We start from the raw sequence: 12,328 nt of genomic DNA on the forward strand, positions 1-12,328 counted from the left end.
TGTCTTTAAGTGCCTTTTTAGCTTGTTTGGTACAAGTGATTCGTTACTTAATTTTTCACCACAAACAAGGCAGATTGGAATCTGTAGACTTTCATCTCCTGTCTAAGTAAATCCAAATGCTAAAAATCTGTCTTTGTATTTTCTGGTGACACCAGCACTGGTATTTGAGCTTGTACTGGGCTCATCCTCAGACCGCTTTCGTTTCTGAATTAAAAATGTATCCATTTGAAATAGAATGTTAGTAAATTTGGCCAGAAAAAAAAAATCTAATATGAAAAAGAGGTGTATGCGCTCCTTCACAGTTCTGAACACAAACTACACACAGTCACTAAAGCCAACTGGATCGCTACAATTCAGGCAGTAATAAATCCCAAATTAGTGATATGACATGCAATAAAATAAATTGTATTGTATTGCAGTATTGCAGAAAAAAAATCTGACAAAGATGTTGGCCTAAAATTCAGTAAAAACACTGCAATTATTCAAACAAACACTTTTTTTTTTTATTGTGGACAGACCCTGTGTACGTGCAGGCAGGGGTATAACAATCCAAGCAGGCCAAACTACAAACTGATCAGGAAAAGATAAATCTTACAATGCTGTGGGCCTGGATTAAAGAGAACACCACTTTTCCCCCCTAAAATGTGAACAGACCCTGTGTGTGTGCGACAAGGGTGAAAACAAATAAAACAAAACGCCTGCTATTGGCACAATAGAGAGGACTGCAGTGACAAACTTCTTATGCTGCTGGAACAATAGAGGGGCTCAGAAGCAATATAATGCTGAACACACAATGGCGGCTGCAGCGACAAACTTCTTATGCTGCTGGAACAATGGGGGGGCTCAGAAACAATATAATGCTGAACGCACAATGGCGGCTGCAGCGACAAACTTCTTATGCTGCTGGAACAATAGAGGGGCTCAGAAACAATATAATGCTGAACGTACAATGGCGGCTGCAGCGACAAACTTGTTATGCTGCTGGAACAATAGAGGGGCTCAGAAGCAATATAATGCTGAACGCACAATGGCGGCTGCAGCGACAAACTTCTTATGCTGCTGGAACAATAGAGGGGCTCAGAAACAATATAATGCTGAACGTACAATGGCGGCTGCAGCGACAAACTTGTTATGCTGCTGGAACAATAGAGGGGCTCAGAAGCAATATAATGCTGAACGCACAATGGCGGCTGCAGCGACAAGCTTCTTATGCTGCTGGAACAATAGAGGGGCTTAGAAACAATATAATGCTGAACGTACAATGGCGGCTGCAGCGACAAACTTCTTATGCTGCTGGAACAATATAATGCTGAACGCACAATGGCGGCTGCAGCGACAAACTTCTTATGCTGCTGGAACAATAGAGGGGCTCAGAAGCAATATAATGCTGAACGCACAATGGCGGCTGCAGCGACAAACTTCTTATGCTGCTGGAACAATAGAGGGGCTCAGAAACAATATAATGCTGAACGTACAATGGCGGCTGCAGCGACAAACTTCTTATGCTGCTGGAACAATAGAGGGGCTCAGAAGCAATATAATGCTGAACGCACAATGGCGGCTGCAGCGACAAACTTCTTATGCTGCTGGAACAATAGAGGGGCTCAGAAACAATATAATGCTGAACGCACAATGGCGGCTGCAGCGACAAACTTCTTATGCTGCTGGAACAATAGAGGGGCTCAGAAGCAATATAATGCTGAACGCACAATGGCGGCTGCAGCGACAAACTTCTTATGCTGCTGGAACAATGGGGGGGCTCAGAAACAATATAATGCTGAACGCACAATGGCGGCTGCAGCGACAAACTTCTTATGCTGCTGGAACAATAGAGGGGCTCAGAAACAATATAATGCTGAACGCACAATGGCGGCTGCAGCGACAAACTTCGTATGCTGCTGGAACAATAGAGGGGCTCAGAAGCAATATAATGCTGAACGTACAATGGCGGCTGCAGCGACAAACTTCTTATGCTGCTGGAACAATATAATGCTGAACGCACAATGGCGGCTGCAGCAACAAACTTCTTATGCTGCTGGAACAATAGAGGGGCTCAGAAGCAATATAATGCTGAACGCACAATGGCGGCTGCAGCGACAAACTTCTTATGCTGCTGGAACAATAGAGGGGCTCAGAAGCAATATAATGCTGAACGCACAATGGCGGCTGCAGCGACAAACTTGTTATGCTGCTGGAACAATATAATGCTGAACGCACAATGAATAAACAGTGGAGAGCCTCAGAAACGATATACTTCTGTAGCTAACACAATGAAGGGAGAGGGTGTTAGAGGTACAAAATCCTGCAGCTGCAATGTGTGAAGGGCAGCACTAATATGCTGTTGCAATGTGTGAAGGAAGGCCTTGCACTAATATGCTGTGCTGGTGCTGCTACAATGTACACTGCTGCTGCTGGCACAATGAGCTACGAGGGACAGTATGCTGGTGCAACACAGGTCCAAATATGCTGCTGCCACTGTCTCATTCACAAACAAAATGCCGGCCACAGGAAGAAGTCACACCCTTATGTGTGAACTTCCTTATCACTCCCGCCCCCCGTACAGCCCCCTCTCCCCTCCTCTCCGACCTTTATCCTCCTCTTCCTCCTCCTCCTGAATGTTCCCCTCTGTGGCTCCGTCTGATGCTGCCTCCGCCCTCTGCTATTAGTACTGTAAGACTACAACAAAATGGCCGCCGATGTCTGCAAATGCGGATGGCGGCGGCCATTTTCTTGTAGCCCTGCAGTATTTGCCGAATAGGAAGGAAGCGATCTGCCGGGGAGACAAGCAGGGGAGGAGAGAGCGGCGACACATAGCCGGGGATGCCGCGACACATATATGTGTCGCGGCACACAGGTTGGGAACCTCTGACCTAGTCCTATAGGGTAGCTAAGTGACATGTAACATGCACAGTTTCAATCCTTAGAGGTAGAACTAGTCTATGTTCTTGCTTTATTCTTTCTTAATTTAAAAGAATCCAGGGCTATAAATCAGGGTTTCTCTGTAGCCGGACTGCTGTCAGACTTTCGACTCACACTGCAAACTGTAAGTTATAGTTATTAGTGCTCCACTCTTTGTAGTTCCCTTCCTCCCATGGTCGCTATAGCTACACCACTGGTATGAAACAGTTTAACCTTCCTGGCGATAACCCCGAACGTAGCTCGGGGTAAGCCACGCAGGAGGTTTTCTCCGACCCTGCTCGGCGGATCTTCTTAATTTTTTTTTTTGCTGGACGCAGCTAGCACTTTGCTAGCTGCGCCAGCACACCGATCGCCGCCGCCACGTGCCCGATCGCCGCTATCCGTTGCGGCGCGCGCCCCCCCCAGACCCTGAGCACAGAGGGGTGGATCGGGACTCCCAATGACGTCACGACGCCGCTGACGTCGGTGACGTCGTCCCGCCCCGTCGCCATGGCGACGGGGGAAGCCCTTCCTGATCGGAGATCGCCGAAGGCGATCGAAGCGGGTGGGGGGATGCCGCTGAGCAGCGGCTATCATGTAGCGAGCTGATTTAACAAAAAAAAAAAAAAAACTGCCGCGCTGCCTCCTGGCGGAATTTTTTATACCGCCAGGAGGGTTAATAAATGTTCAAACTTAATAAATAATTTGGCCAGTGACTTCAACTGTATTTTTACACCCCTGTATTACTGTAAGGTCGATGAGCATTAGAAAACACATTTTCGCATGGAAGTTTATGGGCAAGCATGCAAAAACATATTATTTTTCCAAATGCATTTAAGTCAATGGGCAAGAGAATACACATTTCAAAGAGCAACTACAGTGAAAATAATATAATAAAAAAAAGTGCTTCATTTTTACAGTAATTATGTATAAATGATTTAGTCATTGTAAAATATTTCCTCTTCCTGATTTACATTCTGACATTTATCACATGGTGACATTTTTACTGCTGGAAGGTGATATCAGTGAAAGAAGATGCTGCTCGCTTTTTTGGCAGTTGGAAAAAGCTGTAAACAGCTGCTGTTTCCCACAATGCAAAAAGGCTCCCACAGTGTGATGTCAGAACCATGGTCCTGACATCACACTGTGGGAGGGGTTTCCCCGCAATATCGGCCATATTGATCCCCCTGATGATCCATTTGTGAAAAGGAAAAGATTTCTCATGGGAAAGGGGTATCAGCTACTGATTGGGATGAAGTTCAATTCTTGGTTACGGTTTCTCTTTAAAGGAAGCTCTTATTTTGTGAAAATGTACATCTTGCAGAAATCCCATTCTATTTTTAAAAACATTTTGAGTCAGGTGAAAATACAATATTTTGTTGCACGGGAGCGGGAAATCACATTGCTGAATGGTGCAAATGTTGTAGATAAGGTTTTACAATGTATATGAAAGCCCGTACACATGCTAGCTAGCTACATGTTGCCCATCAAGGACTGGCACCTAGTCCCTCGGGCGACATTGACTAAGGCCAATAGAAGTAACTAGTGATGTGTTCTGTTCCTATGCGGGACGAGGGGCAGAGTGGTGCCAGAGTGACTCACGCTGTGGTATGGTAAGTGGAGCGAACAATGGTCTCAACTGTCTCTCAGCTACGTGTCACGTGGTACTTGCCATGAGACACATGGCAAGTGCCACGTGACACGTGCCAAGTGCCACATGACACTTGGCAGACAGAAAAGGAGAAGACACTAGTGCACACTAACTGTCACACTGTCACTGCTCACAGCACAGCAGTTCTGTAGAAAGCTAACACAGTAGTACTACTACTCTAACAACTACTAGCAATGACTGCAGTACTACAGAAATAACTACACAATAACACAGTAATCCTATCCCCTAATCCCTAACCTAACCTATACCTAAGGCTAATAGCTGGCCAGCAGATAGCAGCTGGCCTGGTCTGTGCACAGCACACACACAGACACATAGCAGCTGCTTGCAGCACACACTGTGACTGTCACACACATGACATCAATCTAATTAATGATTTCACAATAGTGTAGTGATAGTGAAGGGGTTAATTACCGAACAGCTTTCGGTTTATTACTGCTAGGCCAGCATCACTGGAGCACACACTCTGACTGTCACGCTATGACATCAATCAAGCTCATTAACAATTTAACAATAGTGTAGTGATAGTAGTGAAGGGGTTAATCACTAAACAGCTTTAGGTTTATAACTGTGCACAGCCCTTGCTAGGCCACCAGCACTGGAGCATGTCTCTCAGTGAGTATTGAGCAAGCTAAGACGATATGTCTCATCTTGGCAGCCCTCCTTATTATACAGGGGGGCTGGCCAGTGTTCCTTTCTGTGATTGGGTGCCAGGGTTTAAGCTGGCAGCTCTCTGATTGGCTTAATGAGGTCAGGTTGGGCTGGCCAGGGTTCCCCTCTGTGATTGGTTGCTAGGGCTTCTGCTGGGAGCCCTCTGATTGGCTCCAGGATGTTATCTCCTTTGTTACAGTATTTTGGAATTGGATATCCGCAATATCCGCGGATATCCGCGTTATGCGCCCAAATATCCGCAGATAGCTAGCCAGATTTTTTTAAAAATCCGGAATCCGAATCGGATAGCAGAAAAAAGTTCAGATATCCAGGTTACCAGGATATCCGTAATCCGGATGAGCAGCCCTGGTTGGCAGGTGATGTAGCTGCTGCATGTTTTTTTGGCAGTTGGAAACAGCTGTAAACAGCTATTTCCCACAATGCAGCAAGGTTCACAGACAGGAAACTGCCAAGAGTAAGTACTCAGAATTTCTTTGTGGGAGGTGTTTCCTCACAATATCAGCCATACAGCGCCCCCTGATGGTCTGTTTGTGAAAAGGAATATAATTCTCATGTAAAAGGGGATATCAGCTACAGATTGGGATAAAGTTCAATTCTTGGTCGGAGTTTCTCTTTACGAGTAAACATATCAAAGTAACAACGTTTTTTCAGAAAACAACAGTGCTGTGCTTTTTGTCAGAAAAGTAATGTACAGAGGTTTATTAGACAGAATTATGAAGACAGCGATTAAAGGGGCACTATGGCAAATATATACAAATAAGAAATACATTTTTCCCAGAATAAAATGAGCCATAAATTACTTTTCTTCTATGTTGCTGTCACTTACAGTAGGTAGTCAAAATCTAACAGAACCAACAGGTTTTAAACCAGCTTATCTCCTCATGGGTGGTTCTCAAAATTTCCATTTTTTTTAAAAGCACTTAGTAAATTGCTCAGCAGTTGCTCCATCCAACTGCCAAAAAAACTGTGCAGCGAGCAGGGAGGATGGCTAGCATATTTGTATAAATCCTTTTCAGAGAATGTCTTTATAAAGAATAAAGGCCATGCTGAGAATCCCCCATGAGGAGATGGGCTAGTCCAAAACCTGTCAGTAATGTCAGATTTCTACTACCTACTGTAAGTGACAGCAACATAGGAGAAAAGTAATTTATGTCTAATTTTACTCTGGGAAACATATTTTTATTCTTAATTGTATAAGTTTACATTTACTTTAAATGTTACACTTTTTCATTACAGTGCCCCTTTAACAGATTGACAGCATTGAAAATGCTATTTTTATTTTCGACTTCAAAAATATTGCAAAAATACAGTACATTGTATTGTCGCAATGTCAATTATCACCCCCAAAAATGTTGACAAAAGTTTTGTCCAATTTATAATTCATGGGTTAAAGTACAAGGATCAGCCATACTATGCCAGGAAAAAAAAACACTTTAATAAGTAGATAAATACTTGATCTACTTATAAAACAGATGTATTGGACTGTCCACAATTTAATTTCAGTGAATTTTATATAGTAATTAAAGAGAATTATGTTCCTGGCAGGGACCATGTCTTTTTCCTATAGTTTGAAACAAAATCCTGATGTCATTTCCTCCCTTCATTTTTTTTCTTTTCTCCTCCAATCTGCTGTGTCATCTCTGGCTTGCTTGTAAACACGTGTGAGCACAGCATCATGTTGCAGCCTCAGCCTCTCACATTGAAGTGTGCTCAGACCAATCAGTGATAAGCAGCAGGAATGTGGGAGGGGATATGACAAGCTTTCTCCTTGGTGATGGCATAGAATAGAGGCTGTATGACTGAGAAAAGATAACTACAGCAAAAACAGTTCTGAATAGATTGGAGAGCTTGCAATGCAGGGTGAGATTCCTGGCAGTGTTACAAACACAATGCAGTGTTTAAATGGAATTTGATTTTGTGGCTGACAATTTAAGAGCAAATTATCTTTTAAAGATGAAAATACCCTCCAAAAACATGAAAAATTAAACCTTTTAAACGTGTAAAATCATGAAAAAATCATAAACGTATTACAAAATGATTTTCAAAGGTATTTTCACTAGAAATTCGAATTTTACTAGGCGACTGGGCGTATAAGACGACCCCCCAACTTTGCCAGTTAAAATGTAGAGGTTGGGGTATCCTCGCCGTATAAGACTACCCCATAGTAGGAGTGTCAGGGTGCCGGGTATCAGGCAGAGCTGTAATTACCTTATGCTGCAGTCATCCGGTAATAAGAAAGATAGATCGCGTTCTCAGTTTAAAAAATAACTTGTTGTAACAGCTTCTTGCGAGCAGCCGCTCGCATGGGTAGCAGTGCAGCTTCCTGCGTCCCTTGACTGGTGACGTGTGCGCTCCACTGATGAGGCTCACGCCGGAAGAGATTGCCGGGATGTATTGTGGAGCGCACACGTCACAAGTCAGGTGATGCAGGAAGCTGCACTGCTACCCGTGCGAGCGGCTGCTCGCAAGAAGCTGTTACAACAAGTTATTTTTTTAAACGGAGAATGCGATCTATATTTCTTATTGCCGGATGACTGCAGCATAAGGTAATTACAGTTCTGCCTGACACACGGCACCCTGACCAGACCTGACATTCTGACACTCGGCGTATAAGACGACCCCCGACTTTTCAGATGTTTTTTCAGGGTTAAAAAGTCGTCTTATACGCCAGTATATACGGTACTGTATATACTCAAATATAAGTCTAGAAATTTAAGTCTGAGTCACTTCATATAAGTATAGGGGTCGACTTATATTCGAGGCATGGGCAACACTGAGTAATGTGTGTACTAATAGTGATATTCCCATTTGCAGCAATTTACCCTGTGGTAAGTGATACTTTGAGGCAATAAATGCCAAGAAAACACAGGTCTGAAAGTCCTGGCCACAACAATTGACAAGGAAAGGGGTAGGGGGGAAATACGGGGCTGCATAAAAGGGAGTGAATAATTGCAGCACTTGGGGGCCTGAAGGAGGTATTTACTGCACTTAAGGGACAGGCGGGATTAATGGCTGCAATACTGTATGCAGTGCAATCACTGGCACCTCCTGGTCCCCTGTACCGATTGGTGTCAGCACACAGAGAGAATCTGATTATTGATGATCTGCAGAATCATCAACAATACAGATGTATACTTGATTATGGATGATGTGCAGAATCACCAATAATACAAGTATGAATAACCTCTGGACACCTAATGAAGTGTAAGTGTTTGGTGTAACTGTAGGCTATCTCCCGTGAGGCGGGAGATACAGGCAGCTTGGCCAGGAACCACCTGAGGGGCAGGTGGCCCTCGGCTGTGCAGGGACTATCTCCTTGAGAGAGGGAATAGAGAGAACCTGGCAACCAGTGATACTTGGTGATCATATAATAGACTGTACTGCAGCCAGGGGACTCCAGAGGAGTAGAGGCCACTGGCTGCTAGCAGGTCGGACTCTCTGGGGAGCAGGAGTCCTAATAGCTAACTGACACTTGGTGGAATAGTGTCACAGCTAGTATAGATAGACTGAGCACTCAAGGGATGAGTGAGCCTGGAGGGTCGGGCAGGCCAGGTCGGCAACACACGAGCAGATAAGGTACAGAGACAGAAGGCTGATTCGGTAACCGGGTACAGGCAGGGTTTGGCAACAGGTAGGCAGATATGCAGAGGTACCGAATCAGAAAACAAGAGATAGGTCGACAGAGCAAATATTCATAACAGATATAAAGCACAGTCCTAGTCTGAGGTGTGAGGTCCTTGGTCTCGACACCCAGGAACTAGTCTAGAGAATAACTCAGCAATGACACAGTAATCCTAAGCTTGGGTGTGAGGTCCTTTGTCTCAACACCCCGGAACTTGTTTAAAGTATAACACAGTAATGACACAGTGATCCTAAGCTTGGGTGTGAGGTCCTTGGTCTCAACACCCCGGAACTGGTCTAAAGTATAACACAGCAATGACACAGTGATCCTAAGCTTGGGTGTGAGGTACTTGGTCTCAACACCCTGGAACTGGTCTAAAGTATAACACAGCAGTAATCTGGCTAAGTGTGAATTCCCAGGTCCACCTGGTTCTAACACACTGTGGGATCTGACTGAGGTCTGAGTGCTCACACGTAAGTATTTGCAACGGCAGATAACCAGAGACTGACCAGCAAGATCTATATATACTGCAGCGCTCCTCCGCGCCGCCCTGCGCCACTCAGCCAATCAGTAACCACGCTGGGATCAGCTGATCGACCTGATCAGCTGATCACTCTCCTACTGGCATAAAGGGCTTGCCTTCTAGCGCGCGCGAGTAGCTCTCCATCTGTGTGCACTGGAAGGCCCAGGCAAACCAGACGCATGCTGCTGTGCGGAAACTGCCGGTCTGAACGCGGAGACAGCCGCCCCGCTGCCAGACCGCGTGGCGGCATCTCCGCAATCCATTACATCCCCAAGTGCAGCCATTAACTTTGCTGGGTAGACTTATACTTGAGTAATAAAAAATTCCATCTTAAGAGGGTTGAATATTTGGGTCGACGTATACATGAGGTTGACTTGTATTCGAGTATATACGGTATTTTCTCGATAATTAACGCAGAATTTTCACTCATGACTGCTCAATTATATTAAACCTTTCAAGCACTAGAAACTAGAAAGCAAAAAAAATAATAATAATAATAATCAATGTGGGGAAGGGTCACTAAAGATTATCAGATATAACTTATTTTTTCTATTTCTTGTTTTATGGCATTTTTAGATAGAAAAAAATGATGCAATTAATATACAGTAGTTGAAACAATAGATAACATCACATATAAATGACTTCATGCAAAAGTACACTGAACTGGAAAGGATATCAACTTGAATAACTAAATACACAGTAAACTGTATTAAAGTGAAAATAGACAAAAATAACACTGATGTAAAATACAAGATCAAACGTATAACAGATGAAAACTATATCAGAAAAAAAGAATTTCAAATGGCAATCAGCTTGACCTATCCCTAGTAGAAATGTCCTCCCAAATATTATTGAAGTAAAGCTTAAGAATCCTCAGTTCACCTCTTCTAAGCCCAGTCATAAAATAATGAAAAGTAAAGTCATAACTTTATGTGTATTGATCCAAGCTTATCTTGGGTAGCAGAAACATACAGTATTAGTATAGAAGTGTTCATGTGGCAACCTACTACACAATAGTCCATTTAAAATGTAGATGAAGACTTATAGCATTAATTGCCCTCTTCAAGTTTGAGATGTCCAGTGTCCCCTGATTTGAGGCTATAACTTATTTTGAGTACTTGAAGTGAAAATGTATTTTATAAATTAGGTGAAAATAGTTAAGGAGAAAGAATTCATGAGATATACTGTAGTGAGTCAAACCTAAAGCCATTCATTCACACTGGAGGATTTCTGTTATCTAAACACACATAATGAGTTCAGTTTCTTTTAGTGACGAGCTGAAATTGTGCTTATGCATAATGCATGCAAAATCGTAATTTGTAATTTCAGCAAATTATTTAGTCATAATTCATATTGTTGCTTAGTAATTTTGCGTTAACTTGTAATTTTGCACATTTGCACATTCTAATTTACTCATAATTTCATGTAATTTATCATAATTACATGAAAATGAATCATAGTCAATAATAATTACATGGAAAATTGGTTGTAATTATTCAAATTTGTGTGTAATTATAAATTAGCTATTATGAAAATAATCGTAATTGCGTAAATAATCATAATTACGAAAATTGCGCATATACTTATAATTACTTGAAACTTGTAATTACGAAAATTATGCAGAATTACACTTCAGCGAAATTCACCATTTTGATCATCACTAGATTCTTTGTACCAAAAATAAAAAGTATCAAGGACCGCCCATCCAGCTCTCTATGGTACACAGGTTGTGACATCAGCACGGCACCATAAATGGTGACGGACAGTTCGGCAGAAGCGGAGATGTCTAGGATGAAAAGCCAGTGGAAATGGGAGGAAGTCATGTTGGGGATCATGGTATGGCATCAGGATGTTGCATGGGGCAAATGGTGTGTGGTGCAGTTGAGCAGGCAAATGGAAAATTCCATATCGAGCATTCAGAGGTTCACAAACCTACAAATCTCAACATGAAAGTAGGCCTCAACAAACCACCATCTCTAGTAGTAAATGCAATAGGATCTTTGCTTACCCCATGTGACAACATTTTATGTTAGGCAATACACAATACTGATTCTAACCAGCACACACATTTTTTAACACAGACTGATATTATTAGAACTTAAGTTTGAATTCATAATCAATAAAATCACATGCTTTTAGGACTGCCTAATAAAGTGACTAGTGACTTGCAGGATAGAGGTTCACATATATGGCGGAGTACCACCATAGCATTTAAAGAGAAAATAACAATAAAAAATAAAAATAAAATTAATGTAATAAAAACGTGCTTAATTTTTTACAATAATTATGTATAAATGATTTTTGCCCATTGTAAAATATTTCCTCTCCCTGATTTACATTCTGCCATTTATAACATGGTGACATTTTTACTGCTGGCAGATGATGTCATTGGAAGTAGCTGCTGCTTGCTTTTTTGGCAGTTTCCCACAATGCAACAAGGTTCACAGACAGGAAATTGTCAGAACCATGGTCCTGGATCACACTGTGGGCACACTGTGGGAGGGGTTTCACAACAATATCAGCCATACAGAGCTCTCTGACGATCCGTTTGTGAAAAGGAAAATATTTTACATGGGAAAGGGGGTATGACCAACTGATTGGGATGAAGTTCAATTCTTGCTTACGGTTTCTCTTAAAGCTGAGAGTGGAAGCCACATAATCCTGGATAAATTACACCACCCTACAAAACGCTTTTCACCCTTTAAAATAGGGTGCTTCGTCAGGGGGAAAGTGCTCAGTGCTAGAGTGCCAAGGTGCAAGTGCAAAAAACAACATTAAATTAACCATTCAAGTCACATAGTGGATAGGGCAGCATGGTGGCATAGTGGTTAGCACTCTTGCCTTGTAGTGCTGGGTCCCCGGTTCGAATCCCAGCCAGGACATTATTTGCATGGAGTTTGTATGTTCCCCCAGTGTCTGCGTGGATTTCCTCTGGGCACTC

Source organism: Hyperolius riggenbachi, chromosome 2 (assembly GCF_040937935.1).
Source record: "Hyperolius riggenbachi isolate aHypRig1 chromosome 2, aHypRig1.pri, whole genome shotgun sequence".
In the NCBI taxonomy this organism is placed as follows: Eukaryota; Metazoa; Chordata; class Amphibia; order Anura; family Hyperoliidae; genus Hyperolius; species Hyperolius riggenbachi.